The 20,734-nt window shown below is 43.7% G+C and overlaps 1 protein-coding gene across 1 annotated transcript in view; it reads left to right on the top strand.

Moving 5' to 3' along the window:
* Pgant2 (polypeptide N-acetylgalactosaminyltransferase 2) overlaps nucleotides 1-20,734 on the top strand; it is a 289,387-nt gene that overhangs the window by 187,694 nt on the left and 80,959 nt on the right. The window lies entirely within an intron of this gene.

Below are 20,734 nucleotides of genomic sequence, written 5' to 3'. Positions count from 1 at the left end.
ATCTCCGTCTATAATTTATAAGCTTTTTGCTTCTGACGAAGTGTAATAAGTAGATTTTATGAGTTCCAAGAATTTCGAAAAATGTACTATTTTTGACTTATTAAAACAATTAAGGGAAGAAACGAACGTGGCTCCTGTATCTTGCAACGAATGCAGACAGTTTCGATTTTGCGTAAAAATCTGCAGGGGTTTAAAAAATGTTTGCAGTGACTTAACTATCTCAGCAAACACCAATTTTTCGTTTTTCGAAATCACGGTCGGCCATCTTTTCGTACCGGAGACCCCGGTGTGCGTCGCGTTCGCCATTTCGCCGGCGTTCTCGCAATTTTTTCTGGGCATCGGCGCGTCGTGAAAAACGAGGGTGGCCGATGAGAGGGGTGAGATGGAGCGTCTCGAGGGTTGCGGGGCTGCGATCGGCTGACAAATGTTTGCGGACCGCGAAAGTGGAGATTGAGGGTGGAGGGTCAGGTGTCACGAAAGCCGAGGGGGGAAGCTTCCCTTTTTTCCGTTATATTATCACTGGCGAAGATTGTCCGGCCTTTCTCGAGGGCGGGGAGAGGGATGATCGGCCGGGCGGAATTTCGCCGATGTATTTACGGCACACCGAACCGGAAGCTCGGCTTCCAGGAGCCGCATACGTCTGCCGACCGAGCCGCAAATAATTCCTGGCACGAAAAATCGTTCGGATTTGAAGCGCGCCGCCGCGTAATCCTCCCTAATTCTTTGCAGATCCGACTATCCTATCCTATCGTCGAGCTTTCGTCGCTGCCAGCTTAAAAATTCATCGGTCTAAGCTGTGGTTGTCTGTCGGGACCTGAGTGCAAGAGGTCGAGTCAGTGGAGACTATGGTTCCCGGGAAAAACGGGCGGAAAAACGAAATTTTCAAATTTATTTAACGTTTGGCAGACTACTAAAATGTTAGCTGTTCCTAGAGATTCTAGTGGTCCGTCTATTGTTAAAAAAGGGTATAACTCTGTGGCAAGTTTCAAGTCGCTACCCCTACCACAAGGGTAGTTATAGGGTCAACACGATTTAATGAATTATACCCCATTTCTTCCGTTCTGATCAGCACAAAATTACGAAAAAATTCATGAACATTCTATCTGACAGCATATCCGACTCTGAATTTTTTCCGAATTTTTCACCGCAAATTCGATTTTTAAAAAATTCCAGAATTTTTGATTCTGTATTGTCGATGCAGTTGCTGCTGTATTCTCTCCAGCTGTGGTTTGTTAAAAAAATTTGAAAATATCTGTGACAATTACATTTGCAAATAACTTGTTTGTTTAACTGTTTATTTCTTGAAAATTGTTTGTTAAAAATTGTAGTGCTCACATTTTCGTTGTCTCTCGTCGAGCACAGAGCACGCACCACTAGTTATTCCTTCCCATCGCCATCTCCGTTTCAAGAATACAATCGTCATTTTTCCCGTCGAATAAAACGTCTGACAATTTTATCAACGTTCTGTCGAGAGTCGAGGAATATCGAGACCCATTTCGCCAGTTCAAGGTGAGACATCGTTTGTCTCGCATCGTATCAAATCGTTCGCATTTCCAGCGAGCTTGGAGCACCATCCGAGACAATGGAGACCGACTGGATGCAAAGCAAATGTCTTGGAACACTATTTGTCAGCTGGTTGCTCCGAGTGCCGGAATAATTGTCCTTGTTCCAGCGTACTCATCCGTAATTATTTAACAACAATTTCATAAACAGCGTAACTCCAACGCGTGTACGTACACAATTTTTGCCTCGACTGATTTTATTACTGATTGTATAGCCAAAGAAAATTATATATTATATTTTACATAATAAATATTACAAGATATCTTTTTATCAAATTAAATAACCTAGGTTTAATGAAATGGGAACGTACAGATTTAGGGACATTGGTTCCAGCTTTATAAGAGAATTAAAGAAGATTGAAGATTCGCAGACTAATTATGATCCTAAAGTCCACGTTACTTGTCGTTGTCCTACTGTGCAAAATACCTAAAGAGGGGATTCTAGAGCAACTCTGACGCAAGCCTAGGTCAACACGTGTCCCAACACCGGCAGAGGAACTATAAACCTCGACAAGAGGGCAGAGACAATTTTAGGCACTCGATGTACAAGCGGGGCGATCGTTTCGGTGCAGCATTTCGTGGACATTCGTTGAATGTTGTCCGCGGTTGTGTCTCGAGCTGCATGAGCCCGGCAGCCACGAAAACCGACGGATAGGGCAAGTCGAGGGCGCAAAAAGGCTGTTTCCAGAGAGGAGACCGTCGCGTTAGAGCCGAGAGGACGGGAATGAAGGGTCGGACTTGTCTATAGATTTAACGGTGAAGCTTTTAGGTGCCGCTTTTCCCTGCTAAAAGCTCGTACGTGACTGGCTGGCTGCGGAGGGCGGCGGACGTCGCCACTGTCATCTCGAAATTGATAACGATTTCGGGAGGAAGGAGTTTGGTGGTGGCCTGGGCCAACGGGGGTTTGCTCGCTTGACAGCGGATCGGGACGCCACCTTGATGTAATGAATGTTGTGAGACGGGAAAATGGAGGATTCTCTGGAAATTCCCCTGCTGAGACTGCTCGTGGATCCATTTTCTAATGGAGCAGCAGCTTTTCTTGAAATATTTCTATTTTCGATATCTTGTAGCGTTGTAAAAGGGCCGTTCTAGAAATTTACGCGAAGGCTTATGTTTATCCCTGATTATTAAAATTATTTCTCCTCGATTTTTCCTTTGCTGAAAGTTTTACGTAACTTTTCTCAGTAGTACGAGTCAACCATTCCCGGACAACAGGAACACTTGTGTCTAATTTTTGCGTAAAAGTAGCACGCTGCTTTTGTTAACAAACTATAACTTTGAGATGGGAATTTGGAAGATTTTCTGATATTTCCACCGCAGGAATTGTGCATTATTTTCAATATTTTATAGTGCTGATAAAAGGAGCTTGCTACTGTATAAATGTACAGCTCCCTATTATTTATTTTTGATTCCCCTTGAAGCTTTACGTACTTCGATATTCTCGCAGTAGTACGAGTCAACCATTGACCAGGAAAATACTTCTACAATTTCGACGATTCTGAAAGCAAAAATTAGAAACAAATCATTTCGACCTGTCCAACGGTTCCAGTGCAAAACAATCCTATCATTTTCAATTTTTCTACTGCACTGTCGCTGAAACAGTGTTCTCAAATTATTTTTTCACTCCGAATGTCTTGTAGTCTCACGATAAAAAGAGACGCGTCTGCACGCCTATTTTATAAACGAAACAGTACTGTTAGCGCGAATGGGTTGTGAACTCATCATTCCCCAAGTGACGAAGCCGACTCTCGTCGTCTCGGTTCTCTTAAACAAAGAAATTTACACAGACAGTTTCCCTCGGCGACGGAATGGCGGTGCTCGGCGTTGCAAAATTCAATCACAGTTTCTACATTTTTCTCGGGCACGTGCCCCAGCCCCACCCGGGGGAAGTGAGACGGGACCGGAAGAGCAAAGTTTTATGGGTACAAGTTTTTATATCAAACTTCTTTATATCGTTACTATTCCTTGACACACGGACGCTTTGACTCTTTTTACGATCTCATTGTTCTGCATAAAGCGCGTGTAATCAAGAGGCGAATGGCCGGGGACGTTCGTGTTTCTCGTGTCCCGGTGCATGTTGCACGAACTACTTCTTGCAACAGCTTCTACAATCTACCTGTTCCACTATCACCTGTCTTGCACTCAATGTTTGTTACATTCAAGTTCCCAACTTGCCAGGATTATTAAAACAAGCAGGACAATTCCAAATAACTACCAATTCTTGCAATTGGTGCAGGCAATTTTTGTTTCGCATAAAAATCCGCAGTCCAATTATAATATTTCCCAATTATATATTATAATATAATATATTATAATGTTTGCAAACCAGTTACATTACAAATCACTTTCATCTAACATCAACATTCTTTACTTTTCTGACGCTCTGAAAAATTTTTTAAATTAAGCAACTACAAAATCCGAAAATTCAAAGTACATTGGCAATGCCCGTTGACATCGCGCCATCGACTGCCATGATTCTCGCCGGAAGCGGCGCGAGACAAGTATGAAAATTTACTGTCGCGACTTCCTCTGGGTGCGGCAGGGCAGGCTGCATTTGGCTGGCGGAGGAGGGTGGAACTTCAATTATTTTCCCGGCCGCAATAGTCGTGCGTCTTGCGGAAATTCCGCGCGGGGAACCGCGCTGACTGAGAAGGATTCCGGCTCGTTTGCCGCGGCCGTTCACCCGCGAGAGGAATCGCGCGTCGAATCATTTTCTCCCGCGGCCGAACTGTTTTAGAAAAGCAAAGCGGGATCCCGTTTCTCGTTTTTTCCTCGCCCGTAAAACATCGGACATCTGTTGCGCGGGCCGCGTACGAATTCGTCAGCGGCTTAGCCGTAATCCGAAATGATTCGACCCGGAAGATCGAGTTTTCCGTTCTCTTGACTCCGGGAATTCAGAGCGTCTCCGCGCCCGTGAACATTCCGCGTCGCGAAATTCGAGACGCGCATATTTTTTCTGTTTAATTAATTTGAACGCTCCTCCGCGGTGGCGGCGCAGTTCGTCTAGATTAAACGCTTTTCGTCCCGTGTCTTATGACGCTGGCTGCCGAGCTTATAAATAGGATTCTTCGGGACCGTGTTATGGTACAGGGAAGCTCAAGAGGCGTCTCTCGAATAGGAATATTAAAAGAAACTGTCGTGTCGCCGAGTTTGTTGATTTTTAACTGAAATTGTTGGGGTATGGGAAAATTTGTCTAGAAATTCTTGGGTTACTGATTTTTTTAAGGTGTTAAATCATGGACAATGCGGTAATGTAGATGAGAATGTTGTGATGTAGCTGGCATTGTGGCAATAGAGCTCAGAATGTTGTAATGTGGCTGAAAGTGTGATGATAAAGCTGAGAATGTTGTAATTTAGCTGAAGGTGTGGTAGTATAGATGAGAATTTGTTACGTAGCTGGCAATGTGGTAACATAGTTGACAATGTGAGCAACATGCAGTTCCTTTGAATTTTAAACGCGTGGAAAGAGTTTCAAGACGTAGTGGTCCGACTTATGATTGACTTGTACTACTTAGACTGCAGTTAGATGCAGTTATATTTCAGCTACAGCAAGCACATTTTGAAAAAGCTGTCTCTACTCGATTCTCCTATATTTTCGGTATTCTCTGTACTTCATTATTTGCTCCGTAGTATGCCACAACTATTATCAGACAAGACCTAATACCTGGAGAATAATATTTATGCGAGTAGTACAATGATTCGACCGATGCAGGGTTTATTCCGTCCTAAAACGAAATCACGGTTGGTCTCACCATAAAAATCCCATTTTACGGCCAATATTAATTTATCACCAATATTATTTATTCTGGATCCATCTTCTAAAGTTTTACCTGCTTCGTTAAATTCTCAGTAGTATGGGCTAGCCGATATCAGCCACGAAAACTATTTCTATCTAAAATGAATGTAAATTTTATACAGCTTCCGGTTAAGCTTCCGCGAGTCGCGAGCAACGTATATCGCCTAATCTCCTCGGCGGAGATCAATTCCGCGCGTGTTTCTTTTTCCGCGATATTGACGAAGCACCGAAAACGAGCATCGAATTTGATTCACGGTCGTTCGCCTAACACAAAAGCGGGGCGCGTGACGTATCGCCGGGGAAGCGGATCTATCGAGAACCGTGCACAGCTCGTGCTCGTAAATATTCAAATTGTTGAAACCGTGCAACCGTTGATCCTGCAATCTGCCGTCTGTTCGCCTTGCTGCGCGCTTTCTTTTATCTCTCCGAAGATCGACGATCTACAGATTGAAATTGTGTTTTCTTTCGCTTTGCCGGCCCCGGAGAAGATCGACGCTCCCCCGATACTCGCAGAGATTGATCGATGGCTGCAGAGGGCGAAGGTCGATCCAGGAAGAAAGGATTAAGAATAATTGTGAAGTATGCGGCGCTCGCAGATTTAAGAGTTCTCGCGCGAGGTCGATAAACTTTCGAAGACCGTTTCCCTCCCGAGAGTAATGGCTTCTATATTGTCTCGCGTGAGATCGGAATCCCCCCCGGACTCCTGCGGGAGAGACGGGAATATAGCGAGAACGCTGCACATTTATTTCGTCCACGGGAATCCTTCCCTTGGTTGCCCTTTCTCGATATAGTCTTTCGTCGCTTCAAAAAAAAAAAATTGAATTTTCATACTTTTCCCCCGGGACGAACAAATTCTAATAAATTCAAATAAATTCACTCGTCCCGAATCGACGCACGATTTTGCGCTAAGCAAACGTCGCGGGACAATTACTCGTCGTCCGATTGGTCCTTGGCGGTCCAATTAAAATTCCATCCGTGCGCGATTCTATCCGAGACATCCTGTCTCTTCGTGGTACGCTTCGCGTCCCACAGGGACACACGGTTCGGTCGCATCTCGATGCTTGACACGGCGCGTACGCGTATCACTGTTGGTCGATGTAGGCAGAGAGAGGCGGCATCGATACGTATCTGCCCGTATGCACCGATATGGAGTGCACTTCCGGCATGCAGGACGTTATCAAATATTCAACGAGCGACGTAGGTCGAGCCTGTGACGCTGTCGGGACCCGGCCTCGGCCCGGGAGGGAGGAAGGGAGGGTTCGATCAGAAGTATTTGCCCGAAGGTACTCGTCGAATCGAATGGAATTTATATCGCTGTTTGATTTCGCCCTCGTTCACCGGCCACTTCTCTGTACGACCCCGCCACGAGTGGCTCTCTTCGGCTGCCAGTGGGGACGGCAGAGGCGCGGAATTCTTCGGGGTTGACAGAAATTGCCGGCCAGCATTGCCAGGTACTCTAATTGCTGCCGCCGAACTATCGAAACGCGCTAGGTCTGCCCTAGATCTTTACAATCGTTCACTGTTGCGATCTTCAGAGAGGCTTGCATTTGTTTATAGAGACCTACGATTTTTCTTTTCTTTATTCAGAAAATCCCCACTCAAATAGGGCCCCCAAAAAAATTCTAGTCCTCACTCAGAACACCTGCTAGACTCCCTAGCGTGCCCACATCCTGACTTCAAGGTTTGAAAAATTATATAGTGTCTCATAAAATTAAAATCAAAGTGCACAGTACGATCAACATTGTTTTGACAATAGTCCTTGCACCTGGAGTCCTCAGAACAGCTGCTTAGACTCCCTAGTGTGTCCTCATCCCAACTTCAAGGTTTGAAAAATTATATAGTGTTCCATAAAATTAAAATCAGAGTGCACAGCACGTTCAACAATGTTTTGACAATAGTCCTTGCTCCTGGAGCCCTCAGAACACCTGCTTAGACTCCCTAGTGTGCCCTCATCCCAACTTCAAGGTTTAAAAAATTATATAGTGTTCCATAAAATTAAAATCAGAGTGCACAGCACGTTCAACAATGTTTTCACAATAGTCCTTGCTCCTGGAGTCCTCAGAACACCTGCTTAGACTCCCTAGTGTGCCCTCATCCTGACTTCAAGGTTTGAAAAATTATATAGTGTCTCATAAAATTAAAATCCTTGCTCCTGGAATCCTCAGAACACCTGCTAGGCACCCTAGTCTGCCCTCATCCCAACTTCAAGGTTTGAAAAATTATATAGTGTTCTATAAAATTAAAATCAAAGTGCACAGTACGATCAACATTGTTTTGACAATAGCCCTCGCACCTGGAGTCCTCAGAACACCTGCTTAGACTCCCTACCGTGCCCACATACCAATTTCAAGGTGTGAAAAATTATATAGTGATTCATAAAATTAAAATCAAAGTGCACAGCACATTCAACATTGTTTTGACAATAGTCCTTGCTCCTGGAGTCCTCGGAACACCTACTTAGACTCCCTAGCGTGCCCACATCCTAACTTCAAGCTATGAAAAATTATATAGGGTGCCATAAAATTAAAATCAAAGTGCACAGTACATTCGACAATGTTTTGGCAATAGTCCTTGCTCCTGGAGTCCTCAGAACACCTGCTTAGGCTCCCTAGTGTTCCCTCATCCCAACTTCAAGGTTTGAAAAATTATATAGTGTTCTATAAAATTAAAATCAAAGTGCACAGTACATTCGACAATGTTTTGACAATAGTCCTTGCACCTGAAGTCCTCAGAAAATTCTACCACCACTCGGATCACGTGAAGATACATGCAAATAACTTTCTGCGAAGGGAACGCGTGTTCCCGGTATTAAGCAGCAGTTGAAGGACTAAATGAAGGACACCGAGTGTCCAATAAGGAATCGAGGACTCCATCGAGGACATCCCCCGGTGCTCAGACGGTCTTAATAGCCCTCCTGCGCCGGATCTTAGCAGGTTCTCACAAAAGATGGAAATATTAAGGGAGCCGGGTGCCGGGCGTCTGTGGAACGATTAATCACGAATAATTAGGCGGCTGCGGGATTAATCAAGGGCGTGGGCGACAGAGCGACGGCGATCCTCGAAACGCCTTCGAACCGCAAGGGCCGAGGATGAATCCCCGTCAGACCCAAACAAGACGTCACGTAGCGACGCGTCGTTATTCAGAGATCTCTCCGAGGAACCGGGTGTGCCTCGACTAGAGGAAGACACACCCGTGTCTCTCTCCTCCTTCCGGCACCTCTCCCGTCTTCATCATAGTCACCGCCCGGGACCGCCCATTAACTGCAGTTGTGAAAGTCGTGGCATTTGTTGGCGCCAGACAATCTTAGTTTAACACACTGCCCCCGGAAATTGTTAGCGGCAACGGTAACAATTCGAGCTTCGAATCCGTGCCACCGAACGCGTGCTCGGCATCCTGATAAGCCGAAAGTATGTCATTCGGCATGACGCGGGACCCTCCGTGAGTGTTACCTCCTCGGCTTGCGAATTATTCCGATCCGTGATGCTTTCGTGGGAAACGATTAACACTCTTTGACTGCGAAACTGGAAACCTCAAAAATTCCATAAAATCGAAGTACGTTACTTGATGAAATAAAAATTGAAAAATCAAATGTACGATATTGAGTAGTCACTCAACTTTCTTGCATTTTACAGATCCCAACCAAATTTGGTAGAACGAATATATTAACGTAAAAATTCATTTTAAAACCTGGACAAATGATTCCGTCACCCACATTTGGGTGACACGGCAGTCAACGTGTTAAATAATTTAGGAGAACATGTATTTGTATTTATATTTCTTCGGCTGAGGTGACTTTGGGATTTTTTGTAATTGTTCGAAGGTCCTGAGTGCAAAAGAAATAATTTTTTTTTTCTTTTTTTAGTGAAATAAAATCGGTTGAAGGCTCTCCGGCGAAACGCAATTTCTTCGGAACAGTGTGTCGAAGTTCTCTATTAGCGCGGCAATATCTTGATTCGTGTATCCCGGAAGTACGAGAGGGGTGGGGGGAGAGTGAAGGCTGAATTTCCGAGTGAATTTTTAAAATTCAATTTCTCTCGGGCTCACGGCCGCCCCCGCGCTCTTAAGCACACGCCACGAACGGTCGTGCCTCATGTATTCTGCAGCGCTCGTTTCCCTTCGCTGATAAGTCAGTTTTCTTGGAGCACTGTGGCGTTAAAAAGTGACTACGGTAATGGCCAGGTAAACGTGGTAAGTATATTTGCCGCTTCTGCTCGGCGAGCATGATTCATAACCTCGCGATGGAGGCATGGGCTCCGTTCTACTTTGGGTCGACGATTGCAACGATTCTCGTAGACTTCGGTGGGCTGAATTAATTTCAGGAATTTTTTCAGCTCCAACTGTGGAAGTTATGCGAATGATTCTTGCGCTGGACGATTCTGCAGACTCTCCCGAGCACAATGATATATTTTTTGATGACGTTACCAATGGTTAAACACGTTTGAAAAATATTTCAAGAGACGCCTACAAGATACTTGGACACGTAGCAAAGAAAAGATCTATGTAGTTTCCATCAAGCTTGTTATTTAAATTAATTTTAAATCCAAGCGACACAATTCAATATGCAATCTTTAATTGTTAATGGACAATTTTGCAGGACTTGCGAACTGTTTGGTGCTAGGGAAAATTTATCAGTTCGGATTGTGAAGTTGGTAAAAATTTTATTCATAGTGTTTTGGGTGATTTTGCAGAAAGAACCTGGGGAAGAAATAGGGGATGCAGCGAGTCTCGCGAGTAGGGGATGAAAGAGCATGACTGCTGGTCGATCGATGTAGGGGATGAAAAAACGGCCGCAGGGATAGCCGGGTTCTTCCCGGCCTTTATCTTTGCTCCCGGCGAGCACGCGATAAATTACCCAGATGAGATTGTTATGTCGAAGCACTTTATTCCATGCCGACGGTAACGAGTGGCTCGGTACACTAAGCTTTGAGGGTAGGCGCGACGCCGAAGAACCGGGGCAGACCTAATGAATTTCGGTATCCCGGGGCTACCTCGTCTTCATCCCTTCTAGGCCCCTTCAAGTACACTAACTACGAAATTGCTTCTTTCAAAATCTACGGATTTTTCTAAATTTAACATTAAATGCGCCACTGTACAGATGATCGTACATTTGGATTTGTGGGATTCAATGAATTTGTGAATTGACACACAGTGTAATAGAATCTTTGCAAAATTTACACGAATTTATTCTTGTCGGTTTTATGAGATTCGCACTAGCAGAAAAATACAAGAGTATGTGTGTAGAAATTTAACATTAAATGCGCCACTGTTACTCTGTACAGATGATCGTACATTTGGATTTGTGGGATTCAATGAATTTGTGAATTGACACACAGCGTAATAGAATCTGTGCAAAATTTACACGAATTTATTCTTGTCGTTTTTATGGGGGGATATAAAGCTGGATTCGCACTAGCAGAAAAATACAAGAATATGTGTATAGAAATAGTGTAACATTAATTAATCCAGCTATCAAGTTATTTTCAAGATCATATTAGTGATGCCACGAATAAAATGTTCATTTCAAATTTTGTTTGAGACAGCTTGAAGAGATGTTTTCGAGATTTTTAACAAAGTGCAAGTATTTATTACAAGCGTGCAACTATATTAGTAGAATTTGGCGGGTTTCATACTGTGAGGTGCGCAAGTGTTCGTGTACGTAATGTTGCACACAATATCGAGGGACATCCCGTACAGGATCGTGCCAGCCGTTGTAAGCGTAACGATGAAGATACCATCGAGGTTATTTATTCATTAACGTGTCTTCGCCGTGTCCGGGCGGAAGGAAGACCGAGCACGCGATGATTACCGTGTTTTGTCCGCCGTGACTGGTCCCGGTGCTGGTGCAACCAAGAACCCGTCTATTAACGCGAGATAAAATATCGGACGTCGTGCAAACGATCGTGGGAACGCCCGCGAGGTGATGAAGTGACGTATAAGTTGCCTTTTCGAGCGATTAGGGTGAACAATTCTCCGCAAGGGAAGGGACCAACTAGCTTTCCAAACACGTCTAATTAAACTTTCTCTGGATTTTTCTTTATTCTAGAAATTTATTTATTCAACTATGGGAAGAAGCAATATTGCAAGCTCTCATTATTTCAATTAAAAGATTTCACTTCTCCAATTTTTGCCAGCAGTTAAAATCGATTGGTTATCAGTTGCCTTGTGTTTCCAAGGATTTACTATAGTGATATATCGAGTTTTCAATTTTTAAATAGCTTGTTTAGAGGTATAAGAATTTGTTTTTATTATTACTTCCTGATTTTTCTTACCCAGCCCAATGTGCAACCGTGAAAAATCCAGTTCCCTAGTCATAAGTTGATTTTTCAATTTTTGCCAGCTATCCAAGAGCAATTTTATTTCGCAGAGAGAAGTGTTCGTTGGTCTAATTTTTCGAACAACCATCGGTGCGGCATCTGACGCGTTTGAAATATCGTGTGACGTTTCGAGGGAGAATTCCGCGAGCCAGAAGAGGGTGCTTCGGTGCTATCACTCTCGAAAACCGCGTTAAGATTAGAACGGTGCTTCCTCGAGGAAACTCGTGCTAGGGAACACAAGAGTTATTTCCCCAGCGAGTTTCTCGATGGGGGTGGCTCGAACCCCTTAACCGTCTTGCGCGTCCTCGAACCCGTACAGTGTCGCCCGATGCATTTCGTTTGCATTCATCTCTCGGTCGCTTTCATCATCGTTTATCCCCTAGTCGGGCGTCCCTTGTGTACTGTCTCGCAGCCAGCGGAACGTAAGAAATCGTGTCAACGTGTCAAACTATCCGCGCCCGACAAGAAACCTTCCTGGCCCCCTGCTGCTCGCAAACTTGTCCGAACAAGTTCGAACTGTAGAACTGTCTTTAGTTCGGCGTCTGTATTTCGAAAACTCTCGGCTGTCCTAGAACTCGGGCTTGATCTTACCATTTTTGCGCGACTCACGATTAGAACGACTCGAAACATTTGGAACCGCTGATACCTTCGTTGGCAACATTTAATTATCACTTGCACTGCAGTCGAGACGAGAGCTGTATTATCTTCGTCGCTGTGAAACATCTGAAACTTAATATGCCACGGCAGTAGAACTCTGGCCTGAATTTTTCCCTCTTTTTAAAATTAACTATTTGCGAATAACGTCAAGTTTAAACACGCGTAACTTCTGAAACGGGGCATTCCTCGGCTCAAAACTTCGATTGATCGTATTTTCTCGTCTAGACTTACAGGATTATATAGTGAAAAGTTAAAAATTTCTGGATTGCCAAGGTGAAGTTTAACCCTTTGCACTCGAAGCTATTTTAAATCCAAAACGAAAGATTTCTCCCGACCTAGAATGTTGCTCTTCTATATACTTTTTTTCATGTTATACATACGAAAATGATGGAATTTACTCGTACAATACCGAAATATTTAGTAATTTATTAAATACCAACAAATTTAATAATGTAGAAAATATTTTGTATAATGACACAGCAATTTTTAGTGGTGCCTTACAGTCACCATTCGAGTGCTAGGGGTTAACCAATAAATTTGGACTCCTAGAAAAATTGAAAACTCAATATACCACGTTAGTGGAAATTCTCTGTGATCTTTTCACGAATGTTACAATCACTCAAACGAGTCCAATAAATTTGCAAAATAAAATTATCTTTATTAACGCTAGATTTACGGGACCCGTCAAAATGACGGATTCTAATATTTTTAAATTGCGAATATTGAGATTGTAAAAATGTATCCATGAGCAATTATTTCACAAATTGATTTCTTTGGGTTTATTTTATTTTAAAAAATGGCTACAAACTTTGATCGATACATTCATGTTATTTTTATAAAGTAATGTGAAATAGTCATTTTTATTGCTCCGTAAACCTAGTGTTAATCTCATAGACAAGCTGTACTGAATCAGTTTAGTGCCCAGTCTACTATTAAAAACAGTTGATAAGAACAGAGGTAATAAAGAGAGGTGTCGAATGCAACGTGTCCACGTTGCAACCAGCAATAAATAATGCCGCCAATAAATATTAGGCAAGCTTACACCGAGCTCGGATAGTTCGTACCTGTTCCAGTGTCGGTTCCTTCCGAGAAGCGGCGCCGTTAATTAGGATATAATTAAGCGGGCGCAATTTCCTGCATCCTTAATTAGTAAAATGCGTAATTGCAGGGGAGGGGAGGGGGCAAGGGAAAGGTAGGATGGACGAGGTCTCGGTATTTTCGGGCCGCTATCAGCAACCCGCCGACGGAAACTGCGGACCAAGCGCCGGCTTGGAAACGCGCCGACTTTCTGGGTAGTTAAAGACAGAGGCAAGCCCCGAGATTCGTAACTTTCGATCTGATTCCGAGTTACGACCGCTTCCTGCAAACATCCCCCGGATCCGTGTACAGACACCCCCGGGTACCTGCGCCCGCAATTATGGCGAATTTCGGAAACGAACGGCGCCATCCTCTGTCGCTGTAATTTCGAAAGAGAGGGGGGGGGGGGGAAGAGTTACCGTCAAGGGAACCTGGGTGCTCCTTCGGGTTCCCGGTCTCTTGAGATTGATTCGCGCGGGAGGCGGAGATCCCTTAGATTAGGTTTAATTTAGGTGAAATAAGGGAAGACGCCATCCTGATGAACGACGCTCGAACGAAGTCTAGGTTCAAAGAATTTTGTACGGGAAACTGCTCGTTAGAATCGATCTTCCTTTCGCGGATACATTATTCAATCATTCCTTGATACACACGTAAAATATTGTCTAAGTAAATTGAAATATGTCGGGGCTATTCAATCTTGAAAGTGCTGGGATTTTATTTCGCATTTTTGCCTGAGGAGCTCGACTTTAAACACTTATTGCAAGCAAATGGACGAGGATACGCGAAAAATCGTTTGCCACGTTGTAGATAGTCTCATTTTGGAATGTACATGGCAAATTTGAAGTAGATTGGACCATTAGTTTCCGAGGAAATCGTTCGCATACTTCGAAAAATGTTGCGTCTCGAAGAACGATTCGAACGAAGACAAAAGTTAGTTTGTTAGTCGTCTTAGTTGCTCTCCACTAAATGCAACGTGCCCTCTGATAAAATATGAACAATGTTTCAGTATGTTTGCATTTGTTTCTGCTGCGATACTAGCGTTTAATGCTCTCGAATCGTGTTTGTCCGGCGATAAATCGAAGTCTTACCGTCGATTACGTTTTATTAAACTGTGTCTGCATGCTCTCGCGAGTCGTAGGAAAGCTCGTGGCATTAAATGACCGATCGTTCGCCCACTTGAGAGCGGCTAAACGAATATTGAACGACAAGAACATCAGCGTCGGAACCTCTAATGAACCGGGAGGCAAAGCGAGAAAAAGGGTCGCTAATCGGCTCGTTTGTGTCTATCGGTTTCTTTAACGACAGTCTGACGAGAGCATTTCGATGCGGAACACATCGGGCAAAACAGCGGAATCCTCGTTATCGGGACAAGAGGGAAATCAGTGAAAATATTTTAGCGGGATCAGCGCGAACGAGCAGGAAACATCGATTAAACGTAAAGTCTCTCTCTATCGAAGCCGGGGATTTAATTGAAAAACAAATGCGGTACAATGTGCCCCAAATTGGGGGGGAGTTTAAGTCATCGTTTTCCGGAATTCGAATTTTTTTATGAAATACAGCTCCCCGAATTTTGCCAGTTTTGCCAGTTTGTGTACATTTTAGTGCAGCTGAAAATGTACTAGGATATAGTGTACGCAAAATCAGGGGTAGTTTAAGTCATCACTTTGATGGTTTTCCGTTTGTTTATAAAATACAAGCCGTCGGATTTGTCTATTTTTATCTGCACTCGCGGGGACACTCGCATAAGTAAATATACCTGAAGGATATACTTATAGACATTTTAATACACTTTGAGATGTACTATAGAATAGTGTACGCAAAATTAAGGGTAGTTTATGTCATCACTTTGTTGGCTGTCCATTTGTTCATACAGTTTCTTGAATTTCACTGTTTGTTATTTCGTATCTCAGAAACAACTTGCAATATTAGATTTTGTTTATTAGGAAGGCTTGATCTGTGTTCAAAAATTAGTTTCGGTAATTTTGACTTACATGTTTCGCATGAGCTTTTTTCAAAAATTCCGAGATCCTGTGAAACGTGTCAGATAAACAGCGACGTGGCGCACTGTAACACGGTACTCCGGAAATGTAGAATGAAGGCGTCGGTGTCCAAAACAAGGCGGACGATCCGCGACGGAAGAAACGGCAAGGAAAACAGTTCGAGACGCGGCTCGTTCAGCCGTTCGCCGTGAAGTTGATAAGACGCTAAACTTCCTGGACGGTACTTTATCGTGGCATCGATAAATTCTGCACATCCCGCCGGTAAAAGAATTCGGAAGTTTCGCGGGCCAACAATACCGTCCGGGCCTGACGCGAACGGCCAGCCAACTTTCGCAACTAGTTTCCGCGCGAGTTCGAAGCCACCGCGAAACCAACCCCCACCCCTCACCATTTTCGCACCACCTCGTCGTTCGCGAATGCGTTACGTTTTCGCAGCGCTATGTTTCGGTAATATGCCTAGGCAAACTTGAATTTCCATTATTATTTAAAAGTTAATTTTTGAAGCCAGAAAAACAATTGTGGCATCTACGTATGACGTGACAGTTGTCAACCTGTTAACAATATAATTGTAGAAAGTGGGTGGGTACTACGAGGGTGTAGAAAATTAATTTCACTTATTAGAACCCTTATGCTGTAGGAGAAAGATTTATTTCTCTACTTTGCCCCCGAATATTGAAAATATTCATTAGGTTTGAGGTTATGGTTTTTGGCAGTGGAAGAACCAATGTAACCACTGAAAATTAATGTCCCCCGAAATGCAATAATTTCGTGCCGGCGGAGTTTGAAGTTGTGCGTTATGCGTCCCCTTCGTTTCGAGTTTGATCGCAGGGAAAGGTTGCCAAGAAACTTCGGAAATCGGAACGCCGGCTCGACGACGCGTTGCACTTCCGGTTACAAGCGCCGGAAGACTTGCTGAGACTTCTCGACCCACCGACTCGAAAGAAACCGGCGGATACATTAAGGAAGTTTTGTCTTCGATAACTTGGAAATGTGTTCGCAAAGACTCGCGGACCGTTTCGAGATTTTTCGAAAACTATGTGGACCTAGAAATGGGTGGTTGAATGTCGCGTGTAGGTCCCCGTTCCAGGCTGCGTTACAACGGTCATGAACAAGTTGATATAGTTTGTTTCTTTAGCATAATTATGTTCTCTTGCTCTGGCAATATTAGTATAGACGAGATAAATAATTATTCAGCTCACGCCTTCACCCTCATTATTATATAAAATACTCTAGGTGATATACAGGCTGCATCTTTTATGGATTTATGAAAAAAAAATAGTAGATCAAATGCAGAACATTTAGAAAATTTTTAAATACTGTTGCAACACTGTTCTCTATAAAATTATTCAAGAATTGTGTATGTAGCTGATACAACCAATTTTTATTTTGCATGAAAATACGGTGCCTGGTGACCATTATTATTTTATGAAATACTATTTCATGCAAGCATCGATTCGTGCGAATTACTAAAGAATATATTTTAAGGCAAGAGGATCATTTAACTATTGTAAACAGTTAAAAATACTGAAGGTGATATTACGAGCGAAGAAAATTTGTTAGCGAATGTTAACGTTGAAGGATGCCGCGGAGGATCGAGCCCCGAAAAGAAAGGAGGCGGCGATTTTATCGGGCAACTCGTCCAGGGAAATCGTTTAACGCGTCAACGTCAATTTCCCATCGATCGGTCCGACGTCGGAGCGACGATAAGCCGGAAAGCGTCGATGGAACTCTCGCTCCGGAAGATTCTTCGGCCGGTAACTGATATAAACGAGAGCGGAGGGATTCGAAGCGACGACTATAATTCTCAATCAGCCGAGACGACGCGCCGGTCTTTCGCGTTTTCTCGTCTCGGTTGGCCACTCAGGACCTTCCGAGCATCCATTCATTCCCGAAGCGTTGATCGAGTTACTCCACCGACGTCTGCGTGGCTTTAAGATCTCCCTCGTTCGCCGCCCCCGGTATCTTCTCATCGATACTCACGAAATCATTCGACTTTCGACGAAACTCATCGGGAAAGCGTTCTCGACCTTACTGTTCAATTTAATCTACTGTTTACGGCCGAGTAAAATTATTCATTGACTTCGACTTTTATGAATTTTCTTGGTTCGAAGATAATGTGCAAGGTACGTGAAATATTTGTGCTATCTTCATGAATAATTTGGAAAACACAGACAATTCACCGTTGAATTTCCATTATTATCCTAGCGAGTGAAATTATTTATTGAGCGCCGGTTGCAGGATTTCGATTCGAATGAATTTTCTCGGAGCGATAGTATACAAATTCCTGATAACGACGGCACAATATCGTTCGAAAATATCCCCTTTCAAATTGCACAATTTCTTTCAGAAGCGAACGATCCTCTTTCAAATGTCAGTGTGGTTTAATTAACCATTTCTATGACACGATAATTTTCCAAGAAACCTCGAAACCCTCTTTTAAACGGGACACCGTTGAGCCAACAGCGATCCTAACCTCTCGAAATCCTCGCAGTTCGACTCCCCGCAAGCTTGCCAATTACTCGAAACGTTTAATCGAGCCTAGACAGCGCTATCTGCACGCTGCCACATGTGTCTGCCGGTAGAACGTCTCCCCGGCACCTGGTAAACGCGGCCATAGTCCTCGAATCCATGCATTTGTCAGGCTCGAAGGAGTCTCGAATCGAGCCAGGGCACAGAGAACCAATTGGCCGGGCCGGGCCGGGCCGGCCCCAGGTGTAGAGCCAAATCTGTATCGTCCTACCGATCTTCCAATGTCCTTCGTCCTTGGCTGCCAAAGCTTGGCCCACTGTCATTCTGTGCGTGCCCGGCCGTCTTGTCGGCGCTTCTCCTCGACAGAGCACGCCCGATATTCGGAGAAAAGCCCCCCGGGGGCCACGGAATCTCCGGCATTGTTCCTTCTGAGCATCGGTTCGATTCGGAGTCCACCGAAGGGGAACGATTCGACGGTATTCGTGGACACACCCGGCTGCCGAATTGCTCCGAGCCCCCGGTGACCGATAAATGGAACACCGATGATCGAGCTCGTCCGGGAATTAGTTGCAGACTCGCGCCATCGGTGGTTGATCCTTCCGACAGAGACTCGAGCGGGAAATTAGAGTTCACTGGTTTCGACACTTCGTGCGTCCGAGATTCAAGTGTACGTCGGTATTGCTTAAAGAATCCTAAGTATATTTTTCGAAGGCCCGCGGTAAGTAAATTTCTCGTTGTCCGATTTATCGTACGGTCGTTCTACTTGAATTATGTATAAACGATTGAGTTGGGTTTAAATATACTCTGACTGCGCTTTCTGTTAGAGTTTACTTATCTAACACTCCTTCTTTTCCTCATTAGTGAAGAAACCTTTTGATTAAATGCGTATTCAGTCGCAGCGTCTGACTGAACCGGCTTTGTACTACTTAAGGAAACTTTAATTCTAATTTTTCTGTGTGGGTTGGTCAGATTAGATATTCTTAATGTTGACTCCACACAACTTCGGAATCAAAAATTTACTAAAACATATCTTCACCAGAAAAATAAATATAAATTGAAGTACAATTTGATATACAATTAGTTTATACTTCTCAAAATCGTTCGAATTCGATATCGCCATTGCAAATCATCAAAATTACATTATTCTTATTGATGCTGATACAACTACATTGTTTAAACTTCGTTAAAGTGTTCCCGAATTTGTTAAACTGTACGGTTCCACAGATGTCTGACCTCCCTCGGGTGGTTCTACTTAAAACGAACACACAACGCAGACTTTCTGCGACTTCGGAGTTTTAAAATGCATTGCTTACTCTTCTTATCAAAGTCTCAACCACCCAGGCTTCTACTTTCCGAGCAGAGAGAACAGATTTTTCGACGCACTACGTATTCAGTCACCGTGTCCGACTTAATACAGGCTCATACCACTGGCATGCCATCGAACTCTGTTATGAATAGTAAAGCAGGCTCTCCGCCGAGCAGACAGCACATAACCGTGTACCAAGTATCTAATAAACAGTGTCTGCGTGTCATCACACAGATATACACCCCGCAATATACTCAGTAGAATAACCCTTGTTACCGTCAGGCAGGCTGCTCGAGCAAAGTTCGTGCACAGAGTGCACATTTAAAAATCAAGTAGACGTTAGTTTCTTGTCTCATTAAAAGTTGATGTCAACTCCTCCCCCCTCCCCCAGCTTCCCCCCACACTTTCATACATATTCAATGCACTTTTTTCCGCGGCGAAATGCTCCGGATTCTACCGAGAAATAATGTTTCTTTGAAACTTTCGCTTCGGAGGAGGCTGCTGGTTGACACAATGTCTTGTTAACCGCAAGCAGCCCGAGGAAAATCCAATAAATCATTACTTGACTGCGTGATGCTCCCTCGTGCCTCTTATCGATTCAGCATAGCTGCAATATTTGCAGTAACATTTTCATTTTCCAGCATCTTTGTGTGTCAAAGAAATAATTCTTGATACAACGGAGATTGCCGCCTCTGCAATAAATTTGCAGGGCTTGGAATTGATGTGTTTAATCGTTTATCTCGGGGGGGAAAAAAATTTCCAATAATCGCTCCGGGGCTTTTATTTTTGCTGTCACACGGTGGAGAGGCTCCCTTAAAGTTTTCTTCTTAGCATTCGTGTCGGAGCCGCGGCTCTGGCGCTCGGCCAATTCCATGCGTTCCTTTCGCGGCATCCAGACGCGATAAAAAAGCTTGACAATTAAACGGCCAACTTTATTAAAACGCGGCGCACCTGCGCGCCCGCAAAAACGCGACTGTTTTGCCACGGTGCCCGTTCGAATTCTTTGGAAAAAAGCATCGTGCCGTGCCCACGCTCGACCCAATTCCCTTCTGAAATCGTTTTTTGACGGCTCCTGCCATCCCCCGTGCTTTATTCGTTTGTGTATTCAATGCTGCATCTGCTCGGCAGTCATTTTCGTACATTGTGAATCGCATTTTACGCGAACACCTCGCGTTTCTTACTCTCGTGCGAACCTGAATTAATTTATCCAGGTATTTCGAACTTCATAGATCTTTCTGTGATCATTTAACCACCCACCATTCTTGTTTTCCTAATTCTAATCAGATACACTCTTTCAATCAAAATTTAACCCTCTAGAATTCTTTATTATTCAATTTTACGCATACTTTTTGGATCAATGTAGATTCGAGTCAGGATGTCTGATTTACAAGTGGCTTATACTACTTGAAATCATTCGTACTCTAATGTATCAGTGTAGGTCGACTAAATTATAAGTTATTGACGTTGAAAACAAGACTAGGATATCTCATAATTGCGATATTTAGTAATTCCGATCGTTGTCTGATATATGACACAGTTGTTCTACTTAAAAT

The sequence above is a fragment of the Halictus rubicundus genome, chromosome 13 (genome assembly GCF_050948215.1).
Source record: "Halictus rubicundus isolate RS-2024b chromosome 13, iyHalRubi1_principal, whole genome shotgun sequence".
Classification (NCBI taxonomy): Eukaryota; Metazoa; Arthropoda; class Insecta; order Hymenoptera; family Halictidae; genus Halictus; species Halictus rubicundus.
The sequence above is the reverse complement of the archived record's forward strand: the minus strand, read 5'-3'. Positions and strand labels throughout refer to the sequence as shown.